The 18938-nt window shown below is 45.3% G+C and overlaps 1 protein-coding gene across 1 annotated transcript in view; it reads right to left on the reverse strand.

The window, feature by feature from the left end:
- Positions 1 to 18938, reverse strand: part of PARP8 (poly(ADP-ribose) polymerase family member 8) — a 245726-nt gene that overhangs the window by 117776 nt on the left and 109012 nt on the right. The window lies entirely within an intron of this gene.

The following is an 18938-nucleotide window of genomic DNA, read 5'->3' on the forward strand; positions in this document are numbered from 1 at the left end:
AAATCCTGTCTTGGATGTACTGTGCTTTCAGTTCTTAAATGTCATTTTCCTGCACTGAAATGAAAAGCAAACAGACTTAGAGAACTAAGCAATAACAAGTAGGGAGACACACACACATCAACAGTTAATTATTGAATTTTTTTCAACGTGTGAGACTATATTGTATAGCTGAAATTTCTGTGAATATGTAGTCAAATGGTTAATCACTATGTGCTGTCGCTTAACTGGGTATTTTTGCGCATGACTCATCTGTCTGAATAACATCACATGTCTGAGTATATATTAATCACCAAACTTAAAGATTAGACTGATCATACTTCAGGTGAAACATTTATTTACATGCCTCTATAGAAGGATCTGCATGTGCACAAGACTGTCACTGTGTTATTGGAGCGTCACAGTGCTGCACGGCTGAACAGTACTTATCCCAAGAGGAATTGATATCTTATTATATTGACTGCTTTTTATCTTTTATCCTGTGTATCCTGTTATATTCCATAAAACGTACTCTGGTTTGGAATCAATGTGTGGACTAACCTCCATGCTCATATCCGCTACATATCTACCAACTTGTAGGCATCTAATAAAAGCTGTAATACATGCTCTTTTCTGAAAATGGACAGTCAAAATCCCACCTCATTTGTACACATGACTAGGATCAGAGTTTGTATACATTGTGCATTGCTGCATATTCCAAGATTTAAAATGGGCAATAGAAAATCATCTAACCAATCATATCACTGGAACATTCACAGCAACATGGAGGGCCTTAAGCGGGTCATACATCCACGGGCCAATTCTGCCTTCTGCATATGACAATCAGATCCACTGATCAAAAACGCCAATTGGTGGACATCGATGATGGCTGTCTTTTACATTGTGGAAGGATGCATGGCCATTTTAACATTGCAAAAACACTATTAACATTGCAGAGGCTCAGACCTGGAGTCTCGTCCTATACTTTTTACCCCTTCAGTGCTAAGGACAAGCACATAGGATGAGGGCACTGAAGGAGCCCGAAGAAATAAAAAATAATAAAAGTCATCCCGTTATATACTGCTGGTCTAGGCAAGGGGCATGAAGTGGTAGAATAATAATGTTAAGACTTACACTCTCTCCCTCATATGGGAACCTACTAACACTCGCTAGCAGTATATTGGGATTATAAACTATTTGTATCCATCAACTACAAATTGTGAAAATAGTCTTCCTGGTATTTGTCCTATTAAAAGTTTGAGCAAACAAACAATTGATTTTGACACATTAGGAAACTTCTACTAACCACTGTTTGGTTAAACTTTTCTTTGTACTTTTTTCTCTCCTATCAATAGACAGTATTATTTTATGTATGTCAAAAGAGAGACCAAAATAACTCATTAACTTATCATTCACACTAACAAAGCCCAAAACGCCTAAACGTAACAGCTAGACAATAACCTTTTCTCTACCATTAACTTACCCTGACACATTATCATAATATAATGTCCTAGAGACATAAAAATGATTCCAATTATCAACCTCATAAAGCTGATGTAAAATATGACTTTGCAATCATTTTATTGTTGCATCATAAAAACGTTGTTAGTCGATACAGGCACTTTCTATGTGCTTTAAGTAAAATAGCAGCCTGGATTTTAGTTAAGAGAAAATCAAATGGTCAAAAGTGGTGATGAGAGAGGTAAAGTGGGCAAAGAAAAAAGTACCAACCAATTAGCACCTGTCATTTTGCAAACACAGCCTGTACAGTGACTGGTGCTGATTGATTGGTACTTTATCTCTCTCCAAGGCTTAGTACATCTCCCCCTTAATTCACTAGTAAGGCTGATATATTATATGAAGCTACGGGTGTCTCTTCGCATTATTTAATCGATATTTCCATTTGGGCTGCGGCAGGATAGAAGATTCTCATTTGATTCTTAAGGATGAAAACAACAGATGTTTGTATTTAATTGAATTCAATTTGTACTTGTATTTTTTACTTGTGTCTATATTTAGTTAGATTGTACCTAGCATGCATGGAGCTTCTCCAGTTTACATTCACAGCAAAAATGTGTCCAACTCTACATGATGGGAGGCAGAGACCACTTTCATTAATATATGTTCTGTTGTGGCAGAGTTTAGGAGATTCTCTTGCAGAAGTTTTCTGATCTGGTTCTCAGTTGCTGGGATTTGGATAAAGCAGATCTAAGTTCTTGCATGTAGGAGACACAATGGGCAAGGACTAATCCTGATTATCTACTAAACAGGAGATATGGTAAGAACTTACCTTTGTTATCTCTGTTTCTACGAAGTCCTTAGGGTCCACAGGGATACCTTGGGGTATAGACTTGGCTCCTGTCATGGGTACCACACAGTTAAAAGATTTCCATCCCAGGATGCACCGGGCCCCCTCCTATACCCCGCCCCCAGGCCAAGGCACCTCAGTTTTAGTAACAACCCATAGGCCGAGGAGAGGAAAAAGGAAGAAGAAGTCTGGAACACACAAGATTCACATTCTCATAGAAAAAAGGAGACAGAAACTGGTGACCAGAACAACACCCTATGAAAGCACAGGGCGTCAGGGCGGGCGCCCTGTGGACACTAAGGACTTCATAGAAACAGAGATAACAAAGGTTAGTTTTTACTATATCTCCTGTTTTCTACTTCAGGGTCCTTAGAAATCCACAGGGATACCTTGGGGATGTCCCAAAGCAGTATCCTTCAAGGGAGGGGACCCTCCTGTGCTGAGGGGAGAATCCGCCGCCCGAAGGAAGCATCCTGAGAAGCAAATGTGTCAAAGGTGTAATGCCTGATGAAAGTATGGACAGAGGACCACGTGGCCGCCTTACAAAGCTGAACAGCTGAAGCGCCACGTCGAGCTGCCCACGAAGGTCCCACAGATCTTGCAGAATGAGCTTTCACGGAGGGTGGCACTGGAAGCCCCTCATGAGTGTATGCCTCAGAGATCGCCATGCAGATCCAGCGTGCCAAAGTTTGTTTATTGGCAGGCCAACCCCTCTTATGAAATCCATATAGGACAAACAAAGAGTCCGATTTTCTCAAAGAACTGGTACGGTCCACGTAAATTCGCAGAGTCCGTACCACATCCAAAGAAGCCTTACCAGCTGAGAGATCAGATGAATTAAAGGCTGGGACTACAATTTCCTCATTAATGTGAAAACTAGACACCACCTTCGGAAGGAATTCTGGACGGGTACAAAGTACTGCCCTATCCGGATGAAAAATTACAAATGGGGGACGACACGAAAGAGCCCCCAAATCCGACACCCTTCTGGCTGAAGCAATAGCCAAAATGAACACTGTTTTTGCCGTAAGCCATTTCAGATCCACGGAACTCAAAGGTTCAAATGGAGGATCCTGTAGTGCCTTCAGGACCACAGCCAGATCCCATGGAGCTACCGGATGGACATAGGGAGGCTGGATGCGAAGGACACCCTGCATAAAGGTAAGGATATCAGGCCACGTAGCAATCCTTCGTTGAAACAAAACCGACAGGGCAGAAACATGCACCTTCAGTGAAGCAAGGCATAGACCTAAATCCAAGTCTGCCTGAAGGAAAGCCAACACTCTCGATATTCTAAACTCGCGAGGGTCATACGCTTTAGGGCGACACCACTCAAAATAGGTATGCCACACCCTGTGGTAAATTCTAGCCGGCTTACGAGCATGTAACATGGTATTCACCACCGCTCTAGAGAAACCCTTGGACCTCAAGAGGGAAGTCTCAAGAGCCACGCCGTTAAAGATAGCCGACTCAGGTCCAGGTAGAGACAAGGACCCTGAGACAATAGGTCCGGCCTCTGAGGTAACAGCCAAGAAGTGTCGATGGACAGACACTGAAGATCCGAGTACCAACTCCTTCTGGACCACGCAGGGACCACCAACAGGATTTTGCCTCCTTCCTGCCTGAACTTTCGAATTACTCGAGGCAGCAGGGAGAACGGAGGAAATAGGTACGCGAATTGGAAGTTCCATTGTGCCGACAAAGATTCCACCAGGAGAGCTCTTGCGTCTCTTGTTCGGGATCCGTACGCCTCCAGCTTGCGATTGTGTCTGGAGGCCATGAGGTCTATTTCGGGAAGACCCCACTTGTCTACCAGGAGTTGAAACACCTCCTGGTAAAGAGACCATTCCCCTGGGTGTACATCGTGGTGGCTGAGGAAGTCCGCCTCCCAGTTGAGCACACCCAGAATAAAGAGGGACGTCCCCTGCTGAGATGAGACCTTTGTAACCACCACGTCAAAGACAGGCGCACTTCCGGAGTTAGCCTGATCATCTGCGTCTTTATTCAACGGGGATTCCTGTCCCATCTGGAAAGGATCAACATCTGCAGAAGCCTGGAATGGAACTGGGCATACTCCACCATGTCGAACTTTGACACCATGGAGCCCAGTAACTTCATCGCTGAGAGAAGAGACACTCGGCAACTGCTTACCACACTGCATATCTTGGACTGCAACAGATCTTTTCCTCTGTCAAGAAGATCCTCTGTTGCTGAGAGTACATCAATGCCCCGAGATGGACGATTCTCTGAGAAGGAATTAGAGAGGACTTCTTACAGTTCACTATCCAGCCGTGAGTCTGCAATACTTATACTGTCAGTTGTAGATGGCTGCAAAGGACATGTGGCGACCCTGCCAACAACAGAAGGTCGTACAAGTAGGGTAACAGGTGAACCCCCTGCAACCGCAGGTGTGCCGCCATGACCGCCATCACCTTTGTGAACACCCGAGGAGCCGTGGAAAGGCCAAACGGTAGGGCTTGAAACTGGTAATGTTGGTCCAACACTGTAAATCTGAAGTAATGCTGATGCGCCCTGGCAATGGGGATATGCAGGTAAGCATCTTGAATATCCAGGGACACCATAAAAGCAGGTTGCATAGTTAACACAATAGAACACAGAGTCTCCATCCGGGACCGAGGAACTCTTAAAAACTTGTTCAGGGATTTGAGGTTGAGGATAGGTCGGAATGATCCATTTGGTTTTAGGACCAAAAAGAGGTTCGAGTAGTACCCAGTCCCCCTTTGGGGTGACGGAACTGGCTCTATTACACCCATCTGGAGCATAGAACGTACTACCTCCTGGATCGCTAGAGCCTTCGCTGGATCTGAAGGACGTGCTGTTATAAAGAACTGATGAGGAGGCCTTCTGCGGAAAGAGAGGGCATATCCCTGAGATACCACTTCCCAAACCCAAGTGTCTGTGGTGGTCTTGAACCAACACTGGGTGTATTGCAGATGTCGGCCTCCCACCTTGGGGTCCCCCAAGGAGAGGTCCAACCCGTCAGGCTGAGGGTTTGTCGTCCGGCTTGGCAGCTAGGTGTATGGTACTCCAAGCCTGTTTCTTGGTCTTAGTGGTCTTTTTGGGACCTGAAGGTCACGGAAAGGACTGAACCTTAGGTTTTCCTAAGGGCGATAGGGCAGAAAGGACTGATTTTTAGACCCCGACGGAGTTGGGGCTGAAGGTAGACATGCCGATTTGGCCGCCAACGTGTCCACTATTTTGTCCAAAGCTGGTCCAAACAGGACAGGGTAAGCATTCCAAGCCCTTTTTGGAATCAGCATCCGCCCTCCAAGAACGTAACCACAAGGAGCGTCGAGCGGCCACAGCTGCTGCGGAAATCCTAGAAGTAAGCAGGCTCAAATCCAAAGCTGCTTCGTTAATGTACGTAGCGGAATCCCGAAGGTTACCTACTAACACAATCTGTTCACTGGTACCTTCTGAAGCAAATGATGCTTCTAAAGCATCCGCCCATCTCTCCATAGCCTGGGCGATTGAGCATACAGCCATAGCTGGTCTAGATGCCCCTCCAGCAAGGGAATAAATAGACTTAAGGCATACCTCCACCTTACGGTCCGTAGCGTCTATCAGAGAAGACATAGACGGCATAGGCAGAGTTGCGCTCTTTACTAAGTGCGTCACATGAGAATCCACCTGAGGAGGAGACTCCCATTTAGTGAAATAATCTTCTGCAAAGGGATATGCACGGGCCAGACGCTTGTGAGGTTGAAATCTTTTTACCGGAGTTTTCCAGGTCTCCTCCATGTGATCAACTAGTTGACCAGATAAAGGAAAAACTGCTGCAGCTCCTTTAACCTCTTTAAAAAAAGCATGAGTAGGCGCTACAGGTAGGTTGTTGTCAGTTATTACCATGGCCACACGGACTGCAGGTATGAGGCCTGGGATGTAAATACTAGACTTAGCCTCTACCCCTGCTTGAGAAGTGTCAGTGTCCGACAAATCTAGAATTTCGCCCTCATCAGACGAGCCGTCATCCTCATCATCCTGAGCGGATGGATATGACAATAACGGTCTCTTAGCAGATCTAGACCGATCCTGCTGAGTGTTCCACACCCCAGAATTAGACAAACCTGGGTCTCCCTGAGTAAGGAGCTGTTGCGGGGGGCACTGTGTCATTATCGGCCCCGGAACCCCTAGAACTGGAGGCTGACTACCGCCTGCTGTGCAAACCCAAATTGTGGAAAAACAGGAGGGGCTGCCAGCCTATTTACAAGGACAGTCAAAGCTTGCGCAACACAAGCCCAAGGTGGTTCCTGAGAGGTGCTGGGTACAGCAGAGGTACCAGGGATGGCCAAACATGCAGCACATAACCCAAGTACCGCCCCCTCCCCCACAACTGCTTTACATCTGGAGCAGGAAAATAGGAGAGGTGCTCCTCTAACAGCGTCCTCACTGGACATAGTGGTATGTGACACTCTTCTCACATAAATAAATCTTAAACTGTGAGGCAGATTCCCACCCTGAAAGTACTGGCACTAAGAGGGCTGGTCAGGAGAAAGAAATAGGGATAGCTAAAATGGCTGACAGGATAATAATCAGGCACACAGCGCTAGCATAAAGTCACATAGAATGCAGAAATTCCTGCACTAAGTGCACTATCACATATACAGACTTACAGCCTGGCAGTGATAGCGCTACATACGCTGACCTTTACTGGAGGAGAGGTATGTAAGGGGCACCCCGGGCTCCGCACCCTGTCACCACAGCGTCTGTCACATAAAATGGCTGCTGGAGGATGAAGGGAGGCGGGCCTGAGGAGGGTCACTGCCTCAGCCCGCCAAAACCTTAATGTAAGGTGCCGACAGCAGTGACAAGTGCGCTACAGGAATGGTGTCCTCCCCTGGCAGGCCATTAACCCCCCGTGTTCTGCAACGCTCCAGTCCCGTATCCCTAGTGGTCTAGTGGAGAGCGCAGGCATCCTCCTGGCTCCACTATACTGCTGTCCCCAGTGAGCCCCCAGCCCTGGGGACGCCGGACTGTGAGCCAGGGGGCGCCTGCCGCAGACGCCCGCTGCTTACCTTTTGCAGTCCACCGTAGGTCCGGTCACAGTCCAAGGCCCCCGGGGGTTCCGCTAGCTGGAACCCCCAAGAGCCCGCCGAGTTCCCCGGATCACTACCGGTGGTCGGCACCGGCGGAGGTGTCGGAGTGGTAGTATGGACATCCGCTGGACTGTCCTATGCTACCGCTCTTGAAGATCTTCAGGGGCTGTGAACACACAGTCCCCCTGTGCGGTAGCCCGACTCCGGCCAGGCACCTACTGAAACTGAAGTGCCTTGGCCTGGGGGCGGGGTATAGGAGGGTGCCCGGTGCATCCTGGGATGGAAATCTTTTAACTGTGTGGTGCCCATGGCAGGAGCCAAGCCTATACCCCAAGGTATCCCTGTGGATCCATAAGGACCCTGAAGCAGAAATATAAGTAGGAGGTAGGTACTTTTTCCAGGCATGATCAATACGCTCAAGCTGATAAGGGAAGGCGTTTTTTTTGGGTTGGGTATGATATCCCGGCTGTCGGGAAGGTGCTAGTCAGAATACAGACAGAGGCATCCCGACAGCCAGAATCCCAACACCCATACGACTCAATGGTGAGTACTTTTCTAACCCCTACCCTAGCCCTAACCCACCCTTCCTGGTGCCTAACCCTCCCCTCCTAGTGCTTAAACCTAACTTCCCCGCACCCTAAACCTAACACCCCCTCCACGGTGCCTAACCCTAACCCTCCCCCTAGTGCCTAACCCTAAACCCGCTTGCTAACGTTACCCTCCCCCTACACCCTGATACTTACCTTCGGGATGCCGACATTCGAGATACTGGTGCCGGGATCCCGACCTGTCAGGATTTCAGCGCCGGTATTAAGACCATCGGCATCCCGCTCGCCAACTACATCATTTTTTTGGTTTATTGTACTTGATAAAACATGAAGAGAACATACAATGATGAGATGCTCCCCCAATCCACGTCTTGAGCTATTTAAAGCATCACACTACTTACATATAGAGGTAAGGAGATATTATACCCTGACTCTTGTAGGCCGACCTCAGCTACTTAGCTCTACTTTCAGCAGATGTAAAGAAAGATCTAAAGATATCGGCTAAAATTCTAGCTCAGCGACGCAACAAAATCATAATAAGAATTATCCATCCATCTAGATCAGACAGGTATATTGTAGTAGGGGTGTCTCCATGCAAATGCTGCTCATGAAACTCACATGTTGGACTTTCTTACCTTCTGCACCTGCCTTTTGGGGACAAGCGGCAAATATACATTGATGATGACAATGATTTAACTTAAACTAGGTGCAAATGCAGGGGAGGTCGAAGCGGACATGTCACGAGATACGCGCAACTCTGCGTATGGGTGGAAACACTTTATGCTTGCATGCTCTTCTTTAATTAGTGCCCATTTTATGAGCATGACTGCATCAGCCCCAAGGGTGGATTGAGAGAGGTTGGGGCCCATGTACAGTCTCCATGAGCCCCTTCCCCCCCTCTGCTCCTCACAGGTGCATGAGTAGAGTGGACTCTGTAGCACATGCGCAGGTCTTCAGGAAAATGGCACCGGTACCATTTTGCCGGTGGTTTCTATGGATACAATGGACGGGTAAGTTTCATCCATACAGTATATACAGGTTGTGCAGTATAGGCCCAAGTGCACAACACATCCTGCACCCATTATTGATACGCACCCTTTGTGTGACTAATCTGATTTATTTCTGATATTCTAGTAAAAGTCTGTACAGCAAGAGCATACGGTGCATGCGTGGGCAGGTGTAATCAATGATACAGTTGGCCACAACTATCTACTGTACATTTTTGAGAGTCTTGTCCAAATGTATTCAGGGCCTGAATACTACGGAACACAACTCTGCTTATATGCACGCAACGCAGTTGCTAATATCAGCGGTGATATTTAAATGTTTGAATTCGCATTGCAATCGCAGCCTGACATAAGGACGCCCACTTCCCCTTACTCACATCCGTATAACATTGAGTAAGATCGGACAGACACGCAAAGTTAATGAAGCCCAGATCTTACTCAGGAATTGCTTACTTCTGCGCACGCTATGAGACCTCAGGCGGCATCTGGTATCACAGTGCGTAATTTATGCACGCCCATGCAACGGCGTTGAAACGCACTGGCACGCCAGCGTTTGGCCGACTACCCCCCTCGTCACCATCCACAAACGACACTTCCTGTCAATCACTCTGTCATGGGTCTGCATATTCTCTGCGATCGCAGTCCTGATAGCAGCATCTGGCTCGCGCACTGCGATGCATACACACTGTGAATTAATCGACTGTATAAGCAACTGCGTTCCTTGCTGAATCAGGCCCTCAGGCGCATCACACAGTAGGTGTGTATGATATTGAACCTGTTTGTTTCTTCTGGGCACCCTGCTCCTCTCATATATATGACATTGTTTGTACTTTACTTCACATAATATATTGTTAGTAATAATTGATAAGCCCTTTTATTATACTTTGATGTATGTTTCAATCTCCAAGTGGAGACCCGCTATGCCATATTTTGTTCTTTTGTAATTGCTTTTGTTCTTTTTTATTTTTTTCTTAGCAAAAAAAAAAAACAAATAAAAGAAACATGATTAAAAAATTACAAAGATTTTGCAAACAGAAAACAGAGGGCCTGATTCAGACCCGATCGCAAGCGCTGAGCGCTCGCAACCGGGTCGATGGTGGCCCACAGCACATGCGTATGATGGAGCCGGCTCCGTCGAGCGCATGCGCGAGACATGGCTAGCGACGGGCAAACCGTCGCTCCGGGTCTCGCACCAAAGGGGGTGAGCTGTCGATGTTGAGTGACACGCCCCCTTTGGTGGGCGGGCCGGGGGGGGGGTGGCTGCCCAAACGGAGGCGTTCCCATGAGAACGCCCGCACAAAAAAGAAAAAAAAAACGCCCTGATTCAGAGTGAGCGTCCGGCTCTGAATCAGGGCCCGAGTCCGGATTCCAGCATCAGTAATAAAGATGCTCAATTTAGACACAATATTGTACATTTTTTATTTATTTTATAAAGTTATTTTTTCATATTTATTTATTTTAATTATTTTGATATGAATAGAAGTTTAAATGAATTATGTGTAAAATAAAAAAATGTTTGCTCTTTACAGCAAAACAAAGCAGTTTTATCTTTGAAAAATGATGCAGAGATGTTGAAGCCATTACTTTGTTATATGTTTATGGCTCTCTAAGTACTGCACTGTTATTAGTCATTAGCTCAACACAGCAGAAACAAAATCTATGTATCTCCACATTACCTGAGTACTATATAGTATATCCTCTTACAAGTTTGCCAAGGCTAAGATATTTTGATGTATTCCAATGTATAACAGTTGTGCTAGACAAAATGGCTGAGTCAAATGGGTATTTACAACTGTACTAAATAGCCTGGATTCCCAAACACTGCCATTACAGTCCAGGTTTTAAGGATATCCATGCTTGACCACAGGTGACTTAATTAGTACTGTAGTCAATTTGATGTAACCATCTGGGCTCAAGCATGGATATCCATAAAACCTTAACTGTAATGACAGCGTATGAGAACCTCTGATATACAGTATACATTGAAATGCTCACACATGAAGCGCAAAGTAAATTGCACTATGCAGTTTTACCCAGACTACATTGTAGTTAAAAAAATAAAAAATAAAAAAAAATAATGAAAGTTAATAATATAGTAAAATGCCGAAAAATCAAAGAATAACATTGAACAAAGAGTCCATTGAACTTATCAAGCACTGTTACCTAGTGGACTTCAAGAAAATCACGTTTCAGCTCTCTCCCTTTTTCAGATTAAAGCAGAAAACGGATACAAGTGATGTATCTATCTATCTCTATATTATCTATCTATATATCACTATATTATCTATCTATTTTTACTTATTGATATATAAAATTCAGTGTTTTTTTCTATGAAAAAAGGTACCGGTATCATGAATAGTAGGTGTCAGTACTCACCTTAAATGCTGAAAGTACTTGGCCAGTTAAGTGTCTCCAAGTCCATAAAGTAGGTAGAACAGACTAAACTGGTGATGCAAGTTCTAGGTAGGAATGTTAAAATACTAGGTGGGGGGAAGATGTAGTACTCCATACCATTAAGTATCATCAGAAAAAAGCACTGTATTAACTCATATATAATACACTCACAATCCAAAACCAAATGGTTCTAAATGAAAAATGGTGGTTTCAACCTGTAAGATGGGGGTTGGCACAGGTGTGATCACTAGTTTGATGTAGCCTATAGTGGTGCAGGGGCATGTTTTTGTAGGGAGTTTATTCAAGAGGCTTGGGCTATAGGTCAAAGCCTCCTTGTTTTCAGTCTTACCATCCTCCCTTCCCTTTGCGCAATTTGGTTTGGTGTCTAATACCCCTTTTCCACTGGCCAAAATACCCGGGTTATTGCAGTGTCAACTCGGGTAGCGGCTCAGTGGAAAAGAGTCCCAGGAAAAATCCTGGGCCGATTGACCCAGCATTTTTTCCCAGGTCTCGAGCAGGTTTTACGCAGGTAAAACCCTGGTCAGGCTGAGTGGAAACGGGTTCCGACCCGGGACCCATTTCCAGCATGGTGATTGGCTGTCATTCAGGAGGATGTCTGTGTGACAGCTGTCACCGGGGAGGGAGAGATTACAGCCTCCCCATATGTTCAATTCCTATGTGTATATTTTACTATGTGGCCAAATTATTATTTACAGATTTTAACCATACATGAATTTTTGTAGGTAGCACAATCTCCACATTAAGACAGAAGACATGACTACTACCAGTAAATCATGGAACCTCTCCATAAATGCAAATTCGACACAGTCCGAGCACTCTTTTAATTAATCATTTATCATAAAATACATTTTTCCACATCAACCTTTTTCAAATTTGGGTGTACCCACATGTACAAGTGCCATTATGGGGGCAATAGGGCACATATAGTACCATCCCCATCTATAGAAAAAAAACAGGTGATCACCAGTCAATTACACTGCATGAATATTAGGCACTTTACTCCAAGGTGTCCAAAAGATATTTTTGCAATAGCTGCATGCAGGCAGGGCCATAGAGAGGGGCATAGAGAGGGGCCATAGAGAGGGGGCTGTAACCGGGTACTGTAAGGAGCGTAGCATAATCATAGAGGTATGGCCACATCCCCTAACATAAATAAAAAAATAACAGCATGCGACATGCGCCCACCACCCAGTGGCAGATCCAGGGGGGAGGGGGTCATTGCTATCACTCCCCCCCACTTACTGTCGCACATAATGCAGGCATTATTTTTAAAACATTTTTTTTTTTTTCAAAGTACTCTCAAATTACCCCCAAATCACCCTTTTTCTACTTTTTTTTTATGTTTTCGTTTACTTCGTTGGAGAGTCAATGGAAAAAGTTAGCTTTATATAATTTTTTTGCATTTAAAACAACAAACAAATCAGCCATTTGACACCATTGAAAAACCCTTCATACTTTCCTTATGCCCACAAACAGCCTTCTATACGGTCCCACTAAAAAAAATATTAATGGTCTCCTCACGTTTTCATGCACTTCTCCCACATCGCATTTGGCAGTCAAATCGCAAACCCCCGCTGCGAGTACCGCAAATAGGCATTTTTGATTGGATTGGAGAATTTTCGGGTGTGCATATTCGTGCAAAGTCTGCGAGTTTCATGAGACAAACTCACAATTCGCACCTATTGGATTGACACCAAAGGCTGTAACCAGGGGCGTCTTAAGAGAGGAGGGGGCCGTGTGCATTCCCCGTGCAGGGCCCCCTCCTCTCTCCCCGGTGGCTAGCAGCCGACTGATGCAGTAGACTCTGGGCACTAGAGTGTCCCCAGAATCTACTGCGCACACTTTAGTGCCCGCGGCGGCCATTTTCCGTGCAGCGCTGACACCTGACGCGGGACCACGGACAGGTGAGTTGTAAATTATATGGGTGCAGGGTGTGCGCTGCGGGGCCCCCCATGACCTGGGGGCCCGTGTGCCCCGCACACCCTGCATCCATTATAGATACGCCCCTGGGTGCAACATATTGTTCCAAAGCTGCACGACAAGTCTGCGCTGCAGCATATTGCAGGACTGTAAATACCCCTATACCTAAACACTTTACCAACACCAGTAGTTATGTGATACACTCCACATACTGTTACTACATACCCATATTCACAGAGAAGTGCTATCCTTTCTATGTCAGTTTATAAGTATTTAAACATTAATGTGATGACTACTACTAGTATACACATAATAGCTACATTTACACACCTCTTATATTAGACACATTAGAGGAGCCACAACGAGAGGCGCGTTCTTCTATACTGGTGCTGCAACATCTGCACTAAAATAGATTTGTTGTTGAGACAAATTTTTCCACCATCATAATATCTTGAACTAAGTGAAAGCATGTCTCATTTTATTCTGGTTGTTAAAATAAAACCAAAATCAATCGCCTTTATTACATATTGAAGTCTGGAAGAAAGCTATTATGTAAAATGTATTATTTAAACAGGACTCTTTAGAAACGGAGACATTTTCTTTTTCTTGAGCAGAGTTTTAAGTACTATAACTTGCTATAGAGTTGTCCAAACACCGATGGCATCATGTTTGAGACATACAGAACGAGACTCCAACCGCTCCTATGTGCCATGGTGCCTGCAGGAGCCCCGTCTCCCTTTCCAACCTGCTTTCAGCTCTACCGCTGTAACCTAGTGGTCCAGGGGAGCCCCGTGAAAGAGGAGGACAAGGGGCAAGTGCTCCCTTTTACTCTCCCCCTTCCTTAATCTGACTCTGCGGGTCTTCTGCAGTTTCCTCTATTAGGTGGCATCTTATGATTGCTATTGTGTAGTCTAATAGATGTATAAGTACATTTACAAATAATAATATATTATAACATGGATCTTATTGCAGACATAAGGCATCGCAACTTTAACACTGAGAACACATTAATATGGTCCGTGACATTATAGCAAGTCCGACAAACTACATCGTCCACAAAATGTAGGGGGGCAGCAGGGACTGACTCAATACATCCAACTAGCCTGTAGCTGCACGCTACATAGATCTGCTAGCTGCATTTGTCTAAGCTAATAGTTACAGTTTGCTCACATACAGTTAGAATTACTAGGCTTGCTACACAGGGGTAAATAGCTAATGTGTTAAGTGTCTGACTATGGTACATTAAGTGGTGAGTTTGAGTCCCCTGCATGGCATACTGAGAGTCTTAAGCTGATTCAAGGAGGTTGCTGGGAAAAGACTCACGTGATGGCAGAAAGGAAGTGGGCCCGATCACTGAGAGACTGTACTAGGTGGGCTGGCCCATCAGATCATCCACTCTTCAGACATTTGCCAGAAGCGCCAGACGGCCTGTCTGTCCTTGGGTGTAACTTATTTATTTTTGATACAAACAGTGAGCAAGAGAACGCGAGGCAGTGCTGGGGACAACAGAATAAAGGAACCCATGGGACACAGCTAATATATATGTGTATGTGTGTGTACCAGGTAATCTTGCTAACTGCAGAGCTTCACATGGATGGAATATTTGATTATGTGTAATAATCCCGAGTAAGGTTTGGCGATAGTAAAAATGTAATTAAAAAAGTGGGTATAACTTTTACACACTTGCCTGGCTTGGTTGCACCAGATGCTAGCACACCAGGCTGGGCTGTCTCTGACACGGCTGCATCTGATGTTACCATGTCAGAGGAGCCTGCCGGCAGCTGATTTTAAGCTAATCTTCTAGCAGCTACTGGACTCCGCCCACCCGGCCAGCCCCTCCGTTTACACGGAAACCTCTCCACCGCCCCCTCCTGCTGGCCAGGCTTCCTTCAGCCCGAGCTCAGGGGCATCAGGCAAGCTGCGGCTTCCCTCCTCCTCCCCCAGGCCTCAGTTAATAATAGCTATTTATGCTAATAAATATTACCAAGATGCATTGGCATAGACACTGGCACCGCACACAGTAGACGTCCAGCTGCCTCTTGTTGCCGGAGCCCTTTGCAGCCACCCGTGCTGCCTACTTTAGTTGCAAAATGAAGCTAAACATTTTACCTTGGGATATTTGTATGCTCACGAGTGTCAACAGGATTGATAATCAGATTGGACCTGGCATATTGTATGCATGTGTTTTCTTTCTTACTGAATATCAATCAGACAGATTTGTTTGCTGGCAAGAACTTTCCACTTGAATCTTACAGGCAGCCCTTTTTTGGCAAGTCAGTCTATTTTACTGTGCCTGGAGCAGAAAATTGGATTATGCTTTATTAAGAGCAGGGACTGAATGTGCCAGTGTGTGCATTGCCAAACAGGAGTACTTAAGGGAACAAATGGTATCTATTGAGAAAGGTTTCTATGACTTTGGTTTCTTTATTCGCTTTACATTATGATCATTTGTGTTGTGAATATTACTTATGGTTTCCTAGCTTACCTCTGGATATACAAATAATTAGTCTTGCCAATTTTATCATGCACATTTCTGTATTTGGGAAACACCAGGAGAACAATGACTAATCTGATTACAAGACAACATAAAATGATAAGTATATGAAACTATATGTATAGCTCACATTCAGCTGACTTATCCTAAGGACCGAATTCAATTTGAGGCGAAAAACCGTTTTTGCGTTTTTTTTGGCGGAAACTTTTCGCCGATGATGTCATTTTCGCCTGTTTTGACTTTCCTCCGTATTCAATTTGAAAGACTTTCTGCCTAGGTGGAAAGTCAATGCAATGTAATAGGCGGAAAAGTTTCGCCTATGAATAGGAGGCGGAAAAAAGTGCAGAACTTAGGTTTTGGGGTGCAACGTTGCGGGAACCCCCGTGCAGCCTTCAGACAGTCCCCTAAAGGTAAACTGAGTAAAAAAAAAGAAGACTTAAGGACACCCCAAAAAATCACTTAGAATTTGGGGGTGAAAAAAAAAATGTTGGGGGACAAAGATAAAAACTAGCGAAGAAGACTCTGGGGGGGTCCCCAAGTATGCCCCATGTGTTTTTTACATTGCAGGGGCTTGCGGAAGATGGATTTTCACATTTTTTTTCAACTTAACTTTAGCAACTTTAAAATTTGCTGGCCCCCATTTTCAAGTCCCCCAAATTTGCTGGGATAAGTTATTTTCTGCAACAAATACTCCTGAATACTATTCTGCACCACTTATACAAAAACGCTATTTAGCAGCTATTGAGCCCATTTAAAAATAGCAAATACCTTCAGCAAGCCAAACCGGGGGTAACCATAGCTAACCCCCATGTCAGAGCATCTTTTGGGGGGTCTCAGGCTGATTTCCCCAAATCTGATAGTACTTTCCGCTTGTTTAAGTTTCGCCGGATCCAGTTTTCGCGTACTTTGAAATTGAATAAGGGGTAAAGCGGGCACGCACGCAATACTTTTCCGCCTACATAACAAGCGATGCAGGAGAAAAGTCTGGGAGGCGGAAAAGTATAGTGGGTCCACTCAAATTAAATACGGCTCTTAGTATTAAAAATGTAAAATCAATAGCTATTTACAATTTTTTGTGCCTCTGCAATAAGTTTGCTTTATATATAGGAAAGAGGTAGGCAACCAATGTGAGAGCACAGTCCCCAGCATGCTCTGCAATGTGAAGCTGGAGCTTGTAGTTCCACAACAACTGGAGAGGGAAATCTTGCCCTGTAAAAATTAATTAATCCAATGGACAAAATGTACCAAGGGGCGGGTTCTAAACCCTGGCGGTTTGGTGGCGGTTTTGCTATCCGCAGATATACTAAGGCTAAAATCACTTCAAAGCCGCAGTCAAAACACATTTTAGAATAGATTAGAACAGGGCTAGGACTAAAATTACTAGTCAGCGGTTTTGGTATAATTTAGAACCCGCCGGCAAACCGCCACCAGGGTTTAGAACCCGCCACTTAGTAAATTTTGCCCAATGTCTCTACCTGTTCTAGGGGCCTGATTCAGATATGTATGGTATTGTACAGCCCGTAATACCGTACAACTAATGTGCTAATGCCTGCAAGAGGCGTCAGACACCTTCAGCCAGCATTGTAGATTCGAGTGCTGTATCCGAAGACGCAGCATCAGATCAACATCCTTGCTAGCAAGGCCAGGAAATCTGCGTCCTCCGTAACAGGCCCTGATCTCGGCACTTCCATGAAACAGGGGCAACTTTCCCGTTTCTGGGAACACAGGCCGGCGCCACCCCTTCCCCGCCCCCAAACAGCCGCAGCATGTCAAACATGCTGCGATTTGGGGGCACTGTGTGTGATCACACACAAATTCTGCACATGTGCAGAACGGGTTCTGCGCTGGCGCTCCAACATCAGAAACGTAAACCAGCGGGTTTACGTACATCTCTGAATCAGGCCCTAAGAGGGCATTTATAGCTCAGTATTAAATAAATATATACAAAATATATCATATAATTAAACTGCAAAATCATCACTTGCCAAATATTTATTGAGTGTACAGTATATACCAGAGGTTCCCAAACGCGATCCTCAAGGCTCCCCAACAGTTTTAGAGATATCCATGAGGCGGGGCATAATGACATGTAATGCCAGACACCGCCCCCACCTCCAGCCAGCCGTAATCTCTCCTCTGGGCTTCTCCCAGAGGAGCGAGCTGAAAAGTAGGTCAGTATAACCCCTGGGTCCATGGGGGCTCACACTGCACAAACTGCACCCATTACTTTACTTATAGAAGCAGTGACTTAGGAAGCGTTTTACCACAATGGACATCACCAATATACAGCAGATTGATGGCAAAAATCACAAAATTTACTAAAGGTTGTTTTGACCTTCTATACTCAACCAACCTCTATGTCCATTGCGTTCTAAATCCTGATCCCGCTGCAAAGAATGCAAAAGCTTACTGAACAAACTAGTCATCTCTGGCTGCTGATAGCATACAGCAGGGGTGGCCAACGAGTCAGAGGCAGAGCCAAAAAATATCTGTAGTCAAGTTAAAGAGCCTATAGAATGTCACAAGGCCACGCCCCATTATTGTGCCCACGCCTTTGGTATGACATTTGCAGGAGCATGACTTTGTGTCACACCCCCGCTTTTAGTCATGCTGGGGGCGAGCCCAGCACACTGAAATTACACAATTTACATATTCTTCCCAATATAATTTTTATTTTCCTTTTTACTTTAATGTCATTTTTTATTAGTGGGACTTTTGACAATCCTTGTTTTCAATCCTTTTTGAATGCCCCTTGTGAAATGCCCCTGCAGTAGTGCCCATTATACAGCGCTTCCTGTAATAGTGCCCCTTATGCAGTGCCCCCTGTAGTAGTCCCCATTATGCAATGCCCCCTGTAGTGGTGCCCACTGTGGTAGTGCCCCCTGTAGCAGTCCCCATTATGCAGTGCTTCCTGTAGTAGTGCCCCTTATGCAGTGACCCCTGTAGTAGTCCCCATTATGCAATGCCCCCTGTAGTAGTGCCCCCTCTAGTGGTGCCCGCTGTAGTAGTGCCCCCTGCAGCAGTCCCAATTTTGCAGTGCTTCCTGTAGTAGTCCCCATTATGCAATGCCCCCTGTAGTAGTGCCCCCTCTAGTGGTGCCCGCTGTAGTAGTGCCCCCTGCAGCAGTCCCAATTTTGCAGTGCTTCCTGTAGTAGTGCCCCTTATGCAGTGCCCCCTGTAGTAGTCCCCATTATGCAATGCCCCCTGTAGTAG

Source organism: Taudactylus pleione, unplaced genomic scaffold, assembly GCF_031769625.1.
Source record: "Taudactylus pleione unplaced genomic scaffold, aTauple2 ptg000092l, whole genome shotgun sequence".
In the NCBI taxonomy this organism is placed as follows: Eukaryota; Metazoa; Chordata; class Amphibia; order Anura; family Myobatrachidae; genus Taudactylus; species Taudactylus pleione.